A 20425-nucleotide genomic window follows, 5' to 3' on the forward strand; every position below is an offset into this window, starting at 1 on the left:
CGGTACTGGAACCAGGATGGGGAGCAGAAGGTACAAGAGCAAAAGACACTGCCGAGAACCAGCTGACGGTGCTGGAACCCGGATGGGTAGCCGAAGGTCCAAGAGCCAATGGAACTACCGAGGACCAGCTGACGTTACTGGAACCCGGTTACTAAGCAGGAGGTACCCGTGCCTGAAAGCACTACCAAGGACCACCTGACGTTGGTGGAACTCGGATACCCAGAGGGAGGCACCTAAGCCAAAGGCTCTGCCCAGAACCAGCTGACAGTACTGGAACCAGGATGGGGAGCAGAAGGTACAAGAGCAAGTGTCTGCGTGGCTTTTGCAGGACACGATGCCGGCTGCACAGCAGGGGAACAGCTGGCGGTGCTGAACCCCACTGACACATTGGCTGGTGTTTTTCTCTGTGCAGCTAGCAGTACCGGGCCCCAACTGGCGGTGTTAGAGCCCGGGGTCAGCAGGAGGAGGAGCAGGAGGAGGAGCAAGGGGGAGGGGAGTGTAGGCCGAAGCCTGCAGTGGCGGCAGCTTTGGGTCTGTTGTGCCTGCGTGGCGGTCGCAGGACACGTTGCCGGCTACACAGCAGGGGAACAGCTGGCGGTGCTGAACCCCACTGACACATTGGCGAGGTGTTTGGCTCTGTGCAGCCAGCACTTCCGGACAGCAACTAGCGTTGTTGGAGCCCGGGCTCTGCCGGTGGAGCAGAGTGTAGGCCGAAGCCTAATTGAACCGATTTCAAAGGTAACCTTTAACTCCCCCTCAGGGGTTACAAACTAGAAGAGCCACAGCTTATGCAGCAGTAGTGCCGCACAAGTCAAAGGTTGCTCTTTTAATTTTGCTCCTTGCACACGCCGAATGAAACACGTATAACATTTAGCCCTTTATACAGTCAAACTGTGTTGGAGGCGCGAGTTCCCTTTGTAATGAGACGCAGCACAGATGTCAAGAATCCCACCTTGGTGCTGGGTGCAGCCTCCTGAGCGTTGTTATTTACTGTACAGGAGTCTGCGCTGTCGTGTTATCCCCCGGCCTAGCGCTGTTAGCGCTGCCCATCTTCTGACCTCATGTAATGTCGGCCGGTGCGGTTCGCGATGACCATGAATCCCAGCCCCGCAGTGTCTTAACATTGTTTAAACACTGCGGGGCTGGGATTCATGGCCTGGCGCAGCACATATGTTCGCCTCTCGCACTCGGGTCCTTACACCCGCTTCAGACTGTGCGGCGTCAGCTGATCCCTTATCGCATGCCACGGCCATGAAGCCGTACAGTCTGATGAAGGCGGAAGGAGATGAGGGACAGGCGAAGTGATGCACTGCTCATGCCCATCAATCACACCCTCGCAGTCCCAAGAAATAAGACACCGAGGGGCGTTGTGTGGGTCAGGGCGGCCGCAGAGGCGCAGGCAGCCAAAGAATGATGCCAGAAGACGGGCAGCGCTACCAAGGGGGTTGCAGCGTGTCATTACAAAGGAAAGTCACACCACCGGGACGGTTAAATGGTCACACAGAGGACACATTTTAGACGTGTTTTCAGTTCCACATGTGCGAGGAGAATACGTTTATGAGCCACCTTGCACACATGCAGCATTACCGCTGTACGAGGTGGCTGTAATACGTACAAACGCCTGGGGGAGGGGGGACAGGTTCCCTTCAATTTCAGTTCTTGTGTCTGCGTGGCTTTTGCAGGACACGATGCCGGCTGCACAGCAGGGGAACAGCTGGTGGTGCTGGACCCCACTGACACATTGGCTGGTGTTTTTCTCTGTGCAGCTAGCAGTACCGGGCCCCAACTGGCGGTGTTAGAGCCCGGGGTCAGCAGGAGGAGGAGCAGGAGGAGGAGCAAGGGGGAGGGGAGTGTAGGCCGAAGCCTGCAGTGGCGGCAGCTTTGGGTCTGTTGTGCCTGCGTGGCGGTCGCAGGATACGTTGCCGGCTACACAGCAGGGGAACAGCTGGCGGTGCTGAACCCCACTTACACATTGGCGAGGTGTTTGGCTCTGTGCAGCCAGCACTTCCGGACAGCAACTAGCGTTGTTGGAGCCCGGGCTCTGCCGGTGGAGCAGAGTGTAGGCCGAAGCCTAATTGAACCGATTTCAAAGGTAACCTTTAACCCCCCCTCAGGGGTTACAAACTAGAAGAGCCACAGCTTATGCAGCAGTAGTGCCGCACAAGTCAAAGGTTGCTCTTTTAATTTTGCTCCTTGCACACGCCGAATGAAACACGTATAACATTTAGCCCTTTATACAGTCAAACTGTGTTGGAGGCGCGAGTTCCCTTTGTAATGAGACGCAGCACAGATGTCAAGAATCCCACCTTGGTGCTGGGTGCAGCCTCCTGAGCGTTGTTATTTGCTGTACAGGAGTCTGCGCTGTCGTGTTATCCCCCGGCCTAGCGCTGTTAGCGCTGCCCATCTTCTGACCTCATGTAATGTCGGCCGGTGCGGTTCGCGATGACCATGAATCCCAGCCCCGCAGTGTCTTAACATTGTTAAAACACTGCGGGGCTGGGATTCATGGCCTGGCGCAGCACATATGTTCGCCTCTCGCACTCGGGTCCTTACACCCGCTTCAGACTGTGCGGCGTCAGCTGATCCCTTATCGCATGCCACGGCCATGAAGCCGCACAGTCTGAAGAAGGCGGAAGGAGATGAGTGACAACAGGCGAAGATATGCACTGCTCATGCCCATCAATCACACCCTCGCAGTCCCAATAAATAAGACACCGAGGGGCGTTGTGTGGGTCAGGGCGGCCGCAGAGGCGCAGGCAGCCAAAGAATGATGCCAGAAGACGGGCAGCGCTACCAAGGGGGTTGCAGCGTGTCATTACAAAGGAAAGTCACACCACCGGGACGGTTAAATGGTCACACAGAGGACACATTTTAGACGTGTTTTCAGTTCCACATGTGCGAGGAGAATACGTTTATGAGCCACCTTGCACACATGCAGCATTACCGCTGTACGAGGTGGCTGTAAAACGTACAAACACCTGGGGGAGGGGGGACAGGTTCCCTTCAATTTCAGTTCTTGTGTCTGCGTGGCTTTTGCAGGACACGTTGCCGGCTACACAGCAGGGGAACAGCTGGCGGTGCTGGACCCCACTGACACATTGGCTGGTGTTTTTCTCTGTGCAGCTAGCAGTACCGGGCCCTAACTGGCGGTGTTGGAGCCCAGGGTCAGCAGGAGGAGGAGAGGGAGCAGAGTGTAGGCCGAAGCCTGCACTGGAGCAAGTTGAAAGGGAAACTTTAACCCCCCCCCCAGGCGTTTGTAGCTGAAAGAGCCATCGTGTACAGCACTAATGCTGGAAAAGGTAAACTTAGCTCTTTTAATTATGGTCCTTGCACATGCTGAACCTAACACTTATGAAAAGTGTCCCCTCCTACCGTGATACCGTCCGGTTGGTGGAACTTTCCTTTGTGATGTGACGCAGCACAGCCGTCATTCTTACCCCCTTGGCGCCGTGCGCCGCCTCCTCAGCGTTGTTTGAATCAGTCCCGGAGCCTGCGCTGTTAGGTTAGCCCTTGGCCATGCACACATTTTGCGCTGCCCGTCTTCTGACATCATTTGGTGTCAGGCTGGCTGCGCCTGTGCGGCCGCGCTGGCCGAGATCCCGCCTCGTACTGTCTTCTGATTTCATCCCACTGGGGGCCTGAGATCCGTGGCCATGCGCAGTGCATATCCTCGCCTCTCACTCCCCTCCCTACGGCTTCTTCAGACTGTGCGGTGTCACGGCCGTGGCATGCTATTAGGGACCAGCTGACACCGCACAGTTTGAAGAAGCCGTAGGGAGATGAGTGAGAGGTGGAGGTTCAGATATGCACTGCGCATGTCCATGGATCTCAGGCCCCCAGTGGGATGAAATCAGAAGACAGTACGAGGCGGGATCTCGGCCAGCGCGGCCGCACAGGCGCAGCCAGCCTGACACCAAATGATGTCAGAAGACGGGCAGCGCAAAATGTGTGCATGGCCAAGGGCTAACCTAACAGCGCAGGCTCCGGGACTGATTCAAACAACGCTGAGGAGGCGGCGCACGGCGCCAAGGGGGTAAGAATGACGGCTGTGCTGCGTCACATCACAAAGGAAAGTTCCACCAACCGGACGGTATCACGGTAGGAGGGGACACTTTTCATAAGTGTTAGGTTCAGCATGTGCAAGGAGCACCACGAAAAGAGGCACTTTTTCCCTTTGCATCATTACTGCTGCACAAGGTGGCTCCTTCAGTAACAAACGCCTGGGGGGGGGGGCAGGTTCCCTTAAATTTAACTTGTTGTGCCTGCGTGGCGGTCGCAGTACACGTTGCCATATACACAGCAGGGGAACAGCTGACGTTACTGAACCCCAATAACAGAGGAGGGACTGTTGACTGTGCGTACAGCACTACCAGGCAACAACTAGCGGTGTTGGAGCCCAGGGACAGGTGGAGGAGGAGGAGGTGGAGGAGGTAGGAGGGATTGCCACACACACAGCAGGGGAACAGCTGACGTTACTGAACCCCAATAACAGAGGAGGGACTGTTGGGACTGTGCGTACAGCACTACCAGGCAACAACTAGCGGTGTTGGAGCCCAGGGACAGGTGGAGGAGGAGGAGGTGGAGGAGATAGGAGGGATTGCCACACACACAGCAGGGGAACAGCTGACGTTACTGAACCCCAATAACAGAGGAGGGACTGTTGACTGTGCGTACAGCACTACCAGGCAACAACTAGCGGTGTTGGAGCCCAGGGACAGGTGGAGGAGGAGGTGGAGGAGGTAGGAGGGATTGCCACACACACAGCAGGGGAACAGCTGACGTTACTGAACCCCAATAACAGAGGAGGGACTGTTGGGACTGTGCGTACAGCACTACCAGGCAACAACTAGCGGTGTTGGAGCCCAGGGACAGGTGGAGGAGGAGGAGGTGGAGGAGGTAGGAGGGATTGCCACACACACAGCAGGGGAACAGCTGACGTTACTGAACCCCAATAACAGAGGAGGGACTGTTGGGACTGTGCGTACAGCACTACCAGGCAACAACTAGCGGTGTTGGAGCCCAGGGACAGGTGGAGGAGGAGGAGGTGGAGGAGGTAGGAGGGATTGCCACACACACAGCAGGGGAACAGCTGATGTTACTGAACCCCAATAACAGAGGAGGGACTGTTGACTGTGCGTACAGCACTACCAGGCAACAACTAGCGGTGTTGGAGCCCAGGGACAGGTGGAGGAGGAGGAGGTGGAGGAGGTAGGAGGGATTGCTACACACACAGCAGGGGAACAGCTGACGTTACTGAACCCCAATAACAGAGGAGGGACTGTTGGGACTGTGCGTACAGCACTACCAGGCAACAACTAGCGGTGTTGGAGCCCAGGGACAGGTGGAGGAGGAGGAGGTGGAGGAGATAGGAGGGATTGCCACACACACAGCAGGGGAACAGCTGACGTTACTGAACCCCAATAACAGAGGAGGGACTGTTGACTGTGCGTACAGCACTACCAGGCAACAACTAGCGGTGTTGGAGCCCAGGGACAGGTGGAGGAGGAGGAGGTGGAGGAGATAGGAGGGATTGCCACACACACAGCAGGGGAACAGCTGACGTTACTGAACCCCAATAACAGAGGAGGGACTGTTGACTGTGCGTACAGCACTACCAGGCAACAACTAGCGGTGTTGGAGCCCAGGGACAGGTGGAGGAGGAGGAGGTGGAGGAGATAGGTGTTGTGAAATTGGATTTTGGGCTCCCCCGGTGGCCACTGGTGGAATTGAACTGGTGTGCATCATCCTCTCTGTTCACCTGTTTCCATCAGGATGTGGGAGTCGCTATTTAGCCTTGCTCCTCTGTCACTTCCATGCCGGTCAACATTGTAATCAGAAGCCTTTCTGTGCATGTTCCTGCTGCTAGACAACTCCCAGCTAAGTTGGACTTAGTCCTTGTTTGTTTTTGCATTTTGTTCCAGTTCACAGCTGTAGTTTCGTTTCTGTGTCTGGAAAGCTCTTGTGATCTGAAATTGCCACTCTGATGTTATGAGTTAATACTAGAGTCTTAAAGTAATTTCAGGATGGTATTTTGATAGGGTTTTCAGCTGACCATGAAAGTGACCTTTCTGTCTTCCTGCTATCTAGTAAGCGGACCTCAATTTTGCTAAACCTATTTTCATACTACGTTTGTCATTTCATCTAAAATCACCGCCAATATTTGTGGGGGCCTCTGTCTGCCTTTCGGGGAAATTTCTCTAGAGGTGAGCCAGGACTATATTTTCCTCTGCCAGGATTAGTTAGTCCTCCGGCCGGCGCTGGGCGTCTAGGGATAAAACGCAGGCTACGCTACCCGGCTACTGTTAGTTGTGCGGCAGGTTTAGTTCATGGTCAGTTTAGTTTCCATCCTTCCAAGAGCTAGTTCTTATGTTTGCTGGGCTATGTTCTCTTGCCATTGAGAACCATAACAGTTTGACCGGCCGGAAAGGGTTAAATTAATTGACAGAGAAAGGAGAGAAAAGAGAAGTCTGCTGAAGATTTTTTTTTTTTTTCTCAGTTCTGAGTGTGCTTGTAATTGAATCTCTTGCAAGTCTGCCTATATTGCAGCCTTTCTCTCTCTCTCTCCTTCTAATCCTGGAATGGCTCTGTGTTCACCTGTTTAAAATGGATATTCAGAGTTTAGCTGCAGGTTTGAATAATCTCACCACGAAAGTTCAAAACTTACAAGATTTTGTTGTTCATGTTCCTATATCTGAACCTAGAATTCCTTTGCCTGAATTTTTCTCGGGGAATAGATCTTGCTTTCAAAATTTCAAAAATAATTGCAAGTTGTTTTTGTCCCTGAAATCTCGCTCTGCTGGAGATCCTGCTCAGCAGGTCAGGATTGTGATTTCTTTGCTCCGGGGCGACCCTCAGGATTGGGCTTTTGCATTGGCTCCAGGGGATCCTGCGTTGCTCAATGTGGATGCGTTTTTTCTGGCCTTGGGGTTGCTTTATGAGGAACCTCAGTTAGAACTTCAGGCGGAAAAGGCCTTGATGTCCCTATCTCAGGGGCAAGACGAAGCTGAAATATACTGCCAGAAATTCCGTAAATGGGCTGTGCTTACTCAGTGGAATGAGTGCGCCCTGGCGGCGAATTTCAGAGAGGGTCTCTCTGATGCCATTAAGGATGTTATGGTGGGGTTCCCTGTGCCTGCGGGTCTGAATGAGTCCATGACAATGGCTATCCAGATCGATAGGCGTCTGCGGGAGCGCAAACCTGTGCACCATTTGGCGGTGTCTACTGAGAAGACGCCAGAGAATATGCAATGTGATAGAATTCTGTCCAGAAGTGAACGGCAGAATTTTAGACGAAAAAATGGGTTGTGCTTCTATTGCGGTGATTCAACTCATGTTATATCAGCATGCTCTAAGCGTACTAAGAAGCTTGATAAGTCTGTTTCAATTGGCACTTTACAGTCTAAGTTTATTCTATCTGTGACCCTGATTTGTTCTTTATCATCTATTACCGCGGATGCCTATGTCGACTCTGGCGCCGCTTTGAGTCTTATGGATTGGTCCTTTGCCAAACGCTGTGGGTATGATTTGGAGCCTCTTGAAACTCCTATACCCCTGAAGGGGATTGACTCCACCCCATTGGCTAGCAATAAACCACAATACTGGACACAAGTAACTATGCGGATTAATCCGGATCACCAGGAGATTATTCGCTTTCTTGTGCTGTATAACCTACATGATGTGTTGGTGCTTGGATTGCCATGGCTGCAATCTCATAACCCAGTCCTTGACTGGAAAGCTATGTCTGTGTTAAGCTGGGGATGTAAGGGGACGCATGGGGACGTACCTGTGGTTTCCATTTCATCATCTATTCCCTCTGAGATTCCTGAATTCTTGACTGAATATCGTGACGTTTTTGAAGAACCTAAGCTTGGTTCATTACCTCCGCACCGGGAGTGCGATTGTGCCATAGATTTGATTCCGGGTAGTAAATACCCTAAGGGTCGTTTATTTAATCTGTCTGTGCCTGAACATGCTGCTATGCGAGAATATATAAAGGAGTCCTTGGAAAAGGGACATATTCGTCCTTCGTCATCTCCCTTAGGAGCCGGTTTTTTCTTTGTGGCTAAGAAAGATGGCTCTTTGAGGCCGTGCATTGATTATCGGCTTTTGAATAAAATCACGGTTAAATATCAATATCCGTTGCCACTGCTGACTGATTTGTTTGCTCGCATAAAGGGGGCCAAGTGGTTCTCTAAGATAGATCTTCGTGGGGCGTATAATTTGGTGCGAATTAAGCAGGGGGATGAGTGGAAAACCGCATTTAATACGCCCGAGGGCCACTTTGAGTATTTGGTGATGCCTTTTGGTCTTTCAAATGCCCCTTCAGTCTTTCAGTCCTTTATGCATGACATTTTCCGTGATTATTTGGATAAATTTATGATTGTGTATCTGGATGATATTTTGATTTTTTCGGATGACTGGGACTCTCATGTCCAGCAGGTCAGGAGGGTTTTTCAGGTTTTGCGGTCTAATTCCTTGTGTGTGAAGGGTTCTAAGTGCGTTTTTGGGGTTCAAAAGATTTCCTTTTTGGGATATATTTTTTCCCCCTCTTCCATCGAGATGGATCCTGTCAAGGTTCAGGCTATTTGTGATTGGACGCAACCCTCTTCTCTTAAGAGTCTTCAGAAATTTTTGGGCTTTGCTAACTTTTATCGTCGATTTATTGCTGGTTTTTCTGATGTTGTTAAACCATTGACTGATTTGACTAAGAAGGGTGCTGATGTTGCTGATTGGTCCCCTGCTGCTGTGGAGGCCTTTCGGGAGCTTAAGCGCCGCTTTTCTTCCGCCCCTGTGTTGCGTCAGCCTGATGTTGCTCTTCCTTTTCAGGTTGAGGTCGACGCTTCTGAAATCGGAGCTGGGGCGGTTTTGTCGCAGAGAAGTTCCGATTGCTCCGTGATGAGACCTTGTGCTTTTTTCTCGCGTAAATTTTCGCCCGCCGAGCGGAATTATGATGTTGGGAATCGGGAGCTTTTGGCCATGAAGTGGGCTTTTGAGGAGTGGCGTCATTGGCTTGAGGGGGCTAGACATCAGGTGGTGGTATTGACTGACCACAAAAATCTAATTTATCTTGAGTCCGCCAGACGCCTGAATCCTAGACAGGCGCGCTGGTCGTTATTTTTCTCTCGGTTTAATTTTGTGGTGTCCTACCTGCCGGGTTCTAAGAATGTTAAGGCGGATGCCCTTTCTAGGAGTTTTGAGCCTGACTCCCCTGGTAATTCTGAACCTACAGGTATCCTTAAGGATGGAGTGATATTGTCTGCCGTTTCTCCAGACCTGCGGCGGGCCTTGCAGGAGTTTCAGGCGGATAGACCTGATCGTTGCCCACCTGGTAGACTGTTTGTTCCTGATGATTGGACCAGTAAAGTCATTTCTGAGGTTCATTCTTCTGCGTTGGCAGGTCATCCTGGAATCTTTGGTACCAGGGATTTGGTGGCAAGGTCCTTCTGGTGGCCTTCCCTGTCTCGAGATGTGCGAGGCTTCGTGCAGTCTTGTGACGTTTGTGCTCGGGCCAAGCCTTGTTGTTCTCGGGCTAGTGGATTGTTGTTGCCCTTGCCTATCCCGAAGAGGCCCTGGACGCACATCTCGATGGATTTTATTTCGGATCTTCCTGTTTCTCAGAAGATGTCTGTCATCTGGGTGGTGTGTGATCGTTTCTCTAAGATGGTCCATTTGGTTCCCCTGCCTAAGTTGCCTTCTTCTTCCGAGTTGGTTCCTCTGTTTTTTCAAAATGTGGTCCGTTTGCATGGTATTCCGGAGAATATCGTTTCTGACAGAGGTACCCAATTCGTGTCTAGATTTTGGCGAGCATTCTGTGCTAGGATGGGCATAGATTTGTCTTTCTCGTCTGCTTTCCATCCTCAGACTAATGGCCAGACCGAGCGGACGAATCAGACCTTGGAGACATATTTGAGGTGTTTTGTGTCTGCAGATCAGGATGATTGGGTTGCTTTTTTGCCTTTAGCGGAGTTTGCCCTCAATAATCGGGCCAGCTCTGCCACCTTGGTGTCTCCCTTTTTCTGTAATTCGGGGTTTCATCCTCGATTTTCTTCTGGTCAGGTGGAATCTTCGGATTGTCCTGGAGTGGATGCTGTGGTGGAGAGGTTGCATCAGATTTGGGGGCAGGTAGTGGACAATTTGAAGTTGTCCCAGGAGAAGACTCAGCTTTTTGCCAACCGCCGGCGTCGGGTTGGTCCTCGGCTTTGTGTTGGGGACTTGGTGTGGTTGTCTTCTCGTTTTGTCCCTATGAGGGTTTCTTCTCCCAAGTTTAAGCCTCGGTTCATCGGCCCGTACAAGATATTGGAGATTCTTAACCCTGTGTCCTTCCGTTTGGACCTCCCTGCATCTTTTTCTATTCATAATGTTTTTCATCGGTCATTATTGCGCAGGTATGAGGTACCGGTTGTGCCTTCCGTTGAGCCTCCTGCTCCGGTGTTGGTTGAGGGCGAGTTGGTGTACGTTGTGGAAAAAATCTTGGACTCCCGTGTTTCCAGACGGAAACTCCAGTATCTGGTCAAATGGAAGGGATACGGTCAGGAGGATAATTCTTGGGTGACTGCCTCTGATGTTCATGCCTCCGGTTTGGTCCGTGCCTTTCATAGGGCTCATCCTGATCGCCCTGGTGGTTCTGGTGAGGGTTCGGTGCCCCCTCCTTGAGGGGGGGGTACTGTTGTGAAATTGGATTTTGGGCTCCCCCGGTGGCCACTGGTGGAATTGAACTGGTGTGCATCATCCTCTCTGTTCACCTGTTTCCATCAGGATGTGGGAGTCGCTATTTAGCCTTGCTCCTCTGTCACTTCCATGCCGGTCAACATTGTAATCAGAAGCCTTTCTGTGCATGTTCCTGCTGCTAGACAACTCCCAGCTAAGTTGGACTTAGTCCTTGTTTGTTTTTGCATTTTGTTCCAGTTCACAGCTGTAGTTTCGTTTCTGTGTCTGGAAAGCTCTTGTGATCTGAAATTGCCACTCTGATGTTATGAGTTAATACTAGAGTCTTAAAGTAATTTCAGGATGGTATTTTGATAGGGTTTTCAGCTGACCATGAAAGTGACCTTTCTGTCTTCCTGCTATCTAGTAAGCGGACCTCAATTTTGCTAAACCTATTTTCATACTACGTTTGTCATTTCATCTAAAATCACCGCCAATATTTGTGGGGGCCTCTGTCTGCCTTTCGGGGAAATTTCTCTAGAGGTGAGCCAGGACTATATTTTCCTCTGCCAGGATTAGTTAGTCCTCCGGCCGGCGCTGGGCGTCTAGGGATAAAACGCAGGCTACGCTACCCGGCTACTGTTAGTTGTGCGGCAGGTTTAGTTCATGGTCAGTTTAGTTTCCATCCTTCCAAGAGCTAGTTCTTATGTTTGCTGGGCTATGTTCTCTTGCCATTGAGAACCATAACAGATAGGAGGGATTGCCACACACACAGCAGGGGAACAGCTGACGTTACTGAACCCCAATAACAGAGGAGGGACTGTTGACTGTGCGTACAGCACTACCAGGCAACAACTAGCGGTGTTGGAGCCCAGGGACAGGTGGAGGAGGAGGAGGTGGAGGAGGTAGGAGGGATTGCCACACACACAGCAGGGGAACAGCTGACGTTACTGAACCCCAATAACAGAGGAGGGACTGTTGACTGTGCGTACAGCACTACCAGGCAACAACTAGCGGTGTTGGAGCCCAGGGACAGGTGGAAAAGCAGAGGAACACAATGTAGGCCGAAGCCTGAGAAAGTCGAAAGGGAACCTTTAACCCCCCCCCCCCCCAAGGCGTTTGTAGCTGAAAGAGCCAGCTTGTGCAGCACAAAAGATGCAAAAGGAAAAGGTGGCTCTTTTCATCATGCTCCTTGCAAACACAGAACTAAACACTTATAAAATGTGTCCCCTGAAACCGTGAAACCGTCCCGGAGGTGGGACTTTCCTTCGTAATATGACGCAGCACAGCCGTCATTCCTCCCCCCGGGCGCCGCGCCCCGGCTCCTCAGCGTAGTTTGATTCCGTCCCGGAGCCTGCGCTGTTATGTTATCCCTTGGCCAGGCACACTTAGCGCTGCCCATCTTCTGACATCATTTGGTGTCAGGCTGGCTGCGCCTGTGCGGCCGCGCTGGCCGAGAGCCCGCCTCGCAGTGTCTTCTGATTTTATCCCACTGGGGGCCTGGGATCCATGGCCATGCGCAGTGCATATCCTCGCCTCTCACTCCCCTCCCTACGGCTTCTTAAGACTGTGCGGTGTCACGGCCGTGGCATGCTATTAGGGACCAGCTGACACCGAACAGTCTGAAGAAGCCGTAGGGAGATGAGTGAGAGGTGGAGGTTCAGATATGCACTGCGCATGTCCATGGATCCCAGGCCTCCAGTGGGATTAAATCAGAAGACACTGCGAGGCGGGCCCTCGGCCAGCGCGGCCGCACAGGCGCAGCCATCCTGACACCAAATGATGCCAGAAGACGGGCAGCGCTAAGTGTGCCTGGCCAAGGGATAACATAACAGCGCAGGCTCCAGGACGGAATCAAACAACGCTGAGGAGCCGGGGCGCGGCGCCGGGGGGGGAGGAATGACGGCTGTGCTGCGTCATATTACGACGAAGGAAAGTCCCACCTCCGGGACGGTTTTACGGTATCAGTGGACACATTTTATAAGTGTTAAGTTCTGCGTGTGCAAGGAGCTAAACCAAAATCAAAATAGCTACCTTTTCCTTGTGCAGCATTACTGCTGCACAAGGAGGCTCTTTCAGTAACAAACGCCTTGGGGGGGGGGACAGATTCCCTTACATTTCAGTTGTTGTGTCAGCGTGGCGGTCGCATGACACATTGCCAGCTACACAGCTGGGGATCAGCTGACGTTACTGAAACCCAAGAACACTGGGTCGTATGTTTTGACTGTGCAGACGGCACTTCTGAGCCTCAACTGGCGGTGTTGGAGCCCAGGAATTTAAGTTCAGGTGGTAGAAAGATGAACACAACAGGAGACCTGGATAACGTATACAGTGACCTAATTATTTAATCAGGAGGAGGAGTGGCAAATTCCTGCGAGATCCAGGCCTTGTTCATTTTCAGGAAAGTAAGCCGGTCAACGTTATCGGAGGATAGTCGCATGCGACGGTCAGTTAGTACACCACCTGCAGCACTAAAGACACGTTCCGATAATACACTGGCCGCAGGGCAAGACAGCACCTCCAATGCATACTGGCTTAGCTCTGGCCATGTATCCAGCTTTGAGACCCAAAACTTGAAAGGGGAAGAGCCGTCTGGGAGCACAGCAAGAGGGCAAGACATGTAGTCTGTCACCATCTGACGGAACCGTTGCCTCCTGCTGACTGGAGCCGTCTGTGATGGTGTAGACTTTTGTGGGGGGCACAGAAAACTGTGCCACAGTTGGGCCATACTGGTCTTGCCTTGGGCAGAGGCACTGCTTCTGCTCCCTCTTTGTGCAGAGCCTCCACCACTGCCTGGACGCACTGAGCTGCTTTGGAATGCACTAGCAGCACTTCTCTCAGTTGGAATGGAGAAGATGATGGAATTGACCAGTGTGTCTTGGTACTCCCGCATTTTTCGCTCCCGGTTCAACGGTGTGATGAGGCTTTCTACGTTGTCCCGGTAGCGAGGATCGAGGAGGGTGAACACCCAATAATCAGACATGTTGAGAATGTGGGCGATGCGGCGGTCGTTTCTCAGGCACTGCAGCATGTAATCCACCATGTGCTGCAGACTGCCAACTGCCCAAGAAACGCTGTCCCCTGCTGGAGGCGTGATATCTGCCCGCTCGTCATCACCCCACCCTCGCTGTACACACTGAGTACTGGACAATTCGGTAACTCCCTCCTCTGGACGGATGTCTTCCTCCTCCATTGACTCCTCCTCATCCTCCTCACAAACTGTCCCCTGCCTACGCGTTTGTGAGGAACCACGTGGCGCTGACTGTCCAGAAGATGATGGAAATGGTGAATCCTCATCCTCCACCTCTTCCACAACATCATCCCTTAGCGCTTGCAGTGATTTTTCAAGCAGGCAGATAAGGGGGACAGTCATGCTGACTAGTGCATCATCTGCACTCGCCATCCGCGTGGAATAATCAAAGGGACGCAAAACCTGGCAGACGTCATTCATAGTGGCCCACTCTGTGGTTGTGAAGTCTGTACGGCGCTGAGTGCGACTTCTTTGCGCCTGAAGCAGCTGGTACTCCATTACAGCTTGCTGCTGCTCACACAACCGCTCCAACATATGTAACGTGGAATTCCACCTGGTAGGTAGGTCACATATGATGCGATGTTCCGGCAGGCGGTGTCGGCGCTGCAGAGCCGCAATGCGCGCTTTTGCCGTGCTGGAACGCCGCAAGTGAGCACACTCTAGGCGGACCTTGTGCAGCAGTGCATCAAGATCCGGATAGTCCCTCAAAAAGCTCTGCACGACCAAATTGAGCACATGTGCCAGACATGGGATGTGAGTGAGGTTGCCGAGGCCCAGAGCTGCCACCAGATTTCGGCCATTATCACACACTACCATGCCTGGCTGGAGATTCGCTGGCACAAACCACACATCGCTCTCCTGCTTGATCGCATTCCAGAGCTCCTGCGCTGTGTGGCTACGATTCCCCAAAAAAATTAATTTCAAGACGGCCTGTTGACGTTTGGCCACGGCTGTGCTCATGTCGGTCGTAACAGGTACACGTTCATCACGGGTCCATGTGGAGGTGGACTGTGACGGCTCCTGCAGCGATGATTCTGAGGAACTGGTGTAAGAGGAGGAGTCAATGCGTACAGAATGGATTCCTGCAATCCTTGGAGTGGGCAGGACACGTCCTGCGCCACTCGCACGGTCTGTACCCGGCTCAACGACATTAACCCAATGGGCAGTGAGGGAAAGGTATCGCCCCTGTCCATGTTGACTGGTCCACGCATCGGTGGTGAGGTGGACCTTGCTACTGACGGCGTTCAGTAGCGCGTGTTTTATGTGTCCCTCCACATGCTTGTGCAGGGCAGGGACGGCTTGCCTGCTGAAGTAAAAGCGGCTGGGCACATTGTACTGTGGGACTGCCAATGACATCAAGTCACGGAAGCTGTCAGTCTCCACCAGCCTGAATGACAGCATTTCCAGTGACAGAAGTTTGGCAATGCCTGCAGTCAGAGCCTGTGCTCGTGGGTGGTTTGACGAGAAAGGCCACCTTTTCTCCCATGCCTGTACTACCGATGGCTGTAGACTGGGCTGGGAGTGTGTGGATGACTGGGAAAGTGGCGCTGCGGGTGGAATTACAGCGGGTCTCTGGACAACAGGGCCAGAGGTTCTTCCACGGCGATCCTGGGAGGAAGCCGAACCAGCTGCGTGTGAGCTGGAGGAAGAGGCAACACGAGCTGAAGAGGTGGTAGCTGCCGCTGTTGGTTGGCCTAGCTCTTCAGTGTGTTTTTCTAACAACGCCGGGTGCCTGGTGCGCACATGTTTCCACATGTTGGAGGTATTGAGGCTGCTGACATTTCGACCTCTTTTTACTTTGTGATGACACACCTTGCATTTGACATAGCAAATGTCATCTGCAACTGTGTCAAAAAAGGCCCAGGCACTGCAAGTCTTGGGAGCGCCCTTTTTGGCTTTTGGAAGAGACATGCTCCTAACGGGTGCCAAAGCGGAGGCTGCAGGATCCGCAGTCTTCCCCCTCCCTCTCCCTCTTTGGGCCGTACGGGGAATCTCTTCCTCAGAGCTGCTCCCACCACCTTCCTGTCCCTCACGCCAAGATGGGTCAAGGACCTCATCATCTACACTACCCTCTGCCCCCAACTGCTCCTCCTGGGTAGTCTCAGCAGCAGAGCACGCACCAGTAAGTGGCACCTGAGTGTCATCATCAGCTGATGCGGCCTGCGATGTGGTGACCGGAGCCACTGGCCCACCCGCCTCTTCAGAGGAAGAGAGAAAAAGCTGTTGGGCATCACTGCACCCTGCCTCTTCTTCCATTTCTCCAATGCTGCTTGGCTGGCCCCCTGTTTCCAAGCCAAGAGATTCAGAGAACAGAAGTAGAGACGGCTCCTGTCCTGGGCTCTCTGTCTGCCTGGGCAATTTGGCAGGTGGTGAAGAGACAGATGGCTGCTCTCCAGTGCTCTGTGTCTGAGAGGATGTGGCACTAATTGAAGTTGATGCATTAGCTGCCATCCATCCGACAACGGCTTCAATTTGGTCTTCACGCAGCAGCGGTGTACGGCGCTCTGACACAAAGCTGCGCATGAATGACTGTTGCCTGGTGAAAGTGGGTGCTGATGAGTCACCGGTGCCCGCAGCAGGCACAGAATCCCCACGTCCCCTCCCTGCTCCGCTCCCACGCCCACGTGCCTTACTCACTGCCTTCTTCATCTTGGTTGACTGATAAAGATAAGCAGAAAAGTACTAACGGCTTTGTGTGCTTATTCCTGAGCAACTCCTCCTAACAGGTATAAGAAACACTAATTTTCTAAAGTGTGGACTAGACTTTAATATGAGCTAATGTGGCCTACACAAATGTAAAGTGGTGTAACTGGTGTGTTTGGTGAACTTTATTATTTATTTATTTTTTGGGGGCTGAACTGACAACGGATAGAGCTGCAGTCACACGGAGACCATGCAGACAGACGTAAACGGCGCTGCAAGGCCCAAAAACCCTCCTCTACGTTATCCTATGTAGTGTTTTTCCACAAGTTAGCTGGAGACGGGTGGAAAGACACTAATAGGATTTTTTGGAAAAAATGTGCAGCAGCCTGCACTACTTAAAACAAAATGAAAATTGATTTGGCGGTATGACGCAGTGAAGAACCCTGAGCTGGAGACAACCAGGCTATGGCTGCTCACAGACTACAGGGCGAGCTGCAGTCACACGGAGACCGTGCAGACAGCCGTAAACGGCGCTGCAAGGCCCAAAAACCCTCCTCTACGTTATCCTATGTAGTGTTTTTCCACAAATTAGCTGGAGACGGGTGGAAAGACACTAATAGGAATTTTTTTAAAAAATGTGCAGCAGCCTGCACTACGTAAAACAAAATGAAAATTGATTTGGCGGTATGACGCAGTGAACAACCCTGAGCTGGAGACAACCAGGCTATGGCTGCTCACAGACTACAGGGCGAGCTGCAGTCACACGGAGACCGTGCAGACAGCCGTAAACGGCGCTGCAAGGCCCAAAAACCCTCCTCTACGTTATCCTATGTAGTGTTTTTCCACAAATTAGCTGGAGACGGGTGGAAAGACACTAATAGGAATTTTTTGAAAAAATGTGCAGCAGCCTGCACTACTTAAAACAAAATGAAAATTGATTTGGCGGTATGACGCAGTGAACAACCCTGAGCTGGAGACAACCAGGCTATGGCTGCTCACAGACTACAGGGCGAGCTGCAATCACACGGAGACCGTGCAGACAGCCGTAAACGGCGCTGCAAGGCCCAAAAACCCTCCTCTACGTTATCCTATGTAGTGTTTTTCCACAAATTAGCTGGAGACGGGTGGAAAGACACTAATAGGATTTTTTTGAATAAATTAGCAGCAAACTACACTACTTGAAAAAAAAAAAAAAAAAGAACAGTATGAGGCAATGAACCACCCTCCCTGAACTGAATACAACCAGCTATGGATGGCCTATGTGGCTGCACTCAGACTAGAGAGTGGGCTGCACTCACACACACACACACACACAGACCTTGCAGATCGCTGTGAAAACAGCGCTACAAGGCAAAAGCAAGGTGAATAGTAGGTGAACACAGCGGTTGCTAAATTAGCCTTTGGAAAGCACAAAGAAGCAAATCGCTATCTCTAAACTGTCCCTCAGTCAGCAAACAGCGTCCTGTCACTAACTGAATTCACAGCAGAGTGATCGCAAAATGGCGCCAGCGACTTTTAAACTGCATCATGACATCATTTCAGCAGCCAATCACAGCCTTGCCAGTAGTTTCATGCCCTCCATGCTAAACAGGATGTGCCCACACTTGGAATCATTCTCATTGGCTGAATTTCTGCATTTTGAATCTTGGAACTTCCGATTCCGGTATCCGATACGCGGCAAGTATCGGAATCCCGGTATCGGAATTCCGATACCGCAAGTATCGTCCGATACCCGATACTTGCGGTATCGGAATGCTCAACACTAGCTACTAACCTAACTTTGGGATCATCGCTAATTGCTACCTACCACTTACATAACCCCCAGACTACTTGGCTGAATTTTTTATTTCAGTGCTGGAGTGAGGCCACTAATCTAAGTTCCCTGACCCTATTATTATAGTTGCTAGCTGCTGTCTTACGCTGCTCCCAGAATCGCTTAGGTTCCTCACCTCCATCTTGTGACTGCAACTTTTGACTGACCGGAAGTCACATTCTCTCAATGTAAGTCTATGAGGGCCCAGTTCAGGCCTCATTTTGGCTTTCATAGACTTATATTTGGAAGTAACCTCAGGATCACCCAGCAAACACTGGAGTGTTCCGGCAGGTCACAACCTGTAGAAGACCGACAGGAGCGGCGCCGAAAACACATAAAGACACCGGCTGGTAAGAGCAATACTAAGAGTAGGGAACTTAAATTAGTGACACCACAAAACGCTGGAGTGAAGCTTTAAATTGGAACTGTACTTTCAACACACTATGCATAATTCAATGATGCAGGCCAATATATGATCAGATAAATCTATTTCCTTCTAAACTTATGAGCCAATTCTTCTCCACCCACCTGCCTCCTGAACTAACCATCCACACTAGAGAAAAAGAGCTCAACTCTTTCTTGTTCAAGACAAGACAGTCTCCCAGCACAGTGACATGTCAGGATACACCTGCTAAAATACACTATGGAGATGAGAGGGAGAAGGAGGTGCCAGGAGCAGAGTGAGAAAACAGGCAGATAGAGACACAGAAAGATCATACTGAGCTTTTTTTAACACCATAACAGCTAACCTCCTCCCACCAACTCTGAAACGTTGCTTAAAGTATTCTGACAAGGTGGCTCTTTTAGTTCTAGTCCCTGGCACTGCTTAAATAATCGTTTTTGAAATTTGTCCCTCATACCTCAATATCGCCACGGGGGCAGGTCTGCGTGCCGGGCGCCGCCTCCTCTTCCTTCATTAGCATTCCCGGCGCCTGTGCTGTTATTTTTTTTCCGGGCATGTGCAGTTGCGCTGCCCTTCGAACTTACAGTGCAGGCGCTGGGGACGCTAATGAAGGAAGAGGAGGCGGCACCCGGAGTGCAGAGGCCATGAGTGACGGCTGTAAGGCGTCTGGATTAGGGGGGAAAGACCTGCCCCCCTGGCGATTTCTAGGTATGAGGAACAAATTTCAAAAACAATTATTTCAGCAGTGCCAGGGACCCGAACTAAAAGAGCCACCTTGTCAGAATGCAGCATGGCCACACAAGGCCCATTCATACAATAAAAAGACACAACAGACAATAGATGGAATGAATGGCCATGTCATTTATTTTTGAGTTACTTGAAAATTCAATAACACACCTTTTAACCTTAAAACTAACTCTTACATAACCGGAAGTTTAACCACCATAAACCCAATCCACCCATAAGGGCGATTTTCCTCGCAAAACAAATGATCACGACAGGATAATACATACACCAAAATAAATAAATAAATAAGAACAACAAAAAAAGAAAAGGGGGGGGGGGAGATCGGGATCTTCAGTTTCTTCAGTCCAACCGTCAAATGAGGTAAAATTCAAACAACAGGGCTTTTTATAACCTCTCAAACGCCCGCCAATCGCCACCACAGCCAATGAAGCGCCGTTATTTTAGGCGCCAACAAACTGTAAATAAACCAGTTCAAACCGCCCTTGGCAATATTGCCAAAGCTAACCTGACTTACCAATGATCCTAAAGCCACCGTTAAAATAAACATACCAAACTTTCCCTCAGGACTAGGGTTGAGCGACCTTAGCTTTTTTAGGATCGAGGTGGGTTTTGTGAAACCCGACCTTCTCGGATCGTATGGAATCGGCCGATTCTACTGTAAAGTCGGGTTCCGGACCTGGAACACGAAACCCAATGTATGTCAATGAAATTATTTTTTTTATTCTCTCTCTCTCTCTCTCTCTCTCTCTCTCTCTCTCTCTCCTCCGTGCGAGGCATATGTTATTTTTTGACTCCGGAAATTACTACGTCCGAAAACGTAACATAGCACTATGATGCCGCAGGAGCCGGAACCTATGTCATCACGCTGCCCACAATTAATTGGCTCAAAAAAATGGCGGGGAAGGCGTCATTCGAAACGCGACTTTGGCGCCAAGTTCGCGTTCCACGTGGCCGACCCACACTGGGATCGGATCGGGTTTCATGAGACGCCGACTTTGCCAAAAGTCGGCGACTTATGAAAATGAACGACCCGTTTCGCTCAACCCTACTCAGGACCTGTGAGGCCATGAGACCCCCTATAATTTTTATTATTATGGACGGGGGAGGGCTGTCATTAGTGCTGCGCAAGGTGGCTCTTTTAGTT

The 20425-nt window shown here is 51.2% G+C and overlaps 1 long non-coding RNA gene across 1 annotated transcript in view; it reads right to left on the minus strand.

Moving 5' to 3' along the window:
- Positions 1-20425, minus strand: part of LOC143764921 (uncharacterized) — a 54507-nt gene that overhangs the window by 33729 nt on the left and 353 nt on the right. The gene's annotated exons all lie outside the window — the stretch shown is intronic.

The sequence above is a fragment of the Ranitomeya variabilis genome, chromosome 4 (assembly GCF_051348905.1).
Source record: "Ranitomeya variabilis isolate aRanVar5 chromosome 4, aRanVar5.hap1, whole genome shotgun sequence".
Lineage (NCBI taxonomy): Eukaryota > Metazoa > Chordata > Amphibia > Anura > Dendrobatidae > Ranitomeya > Ranitomeya variabilis.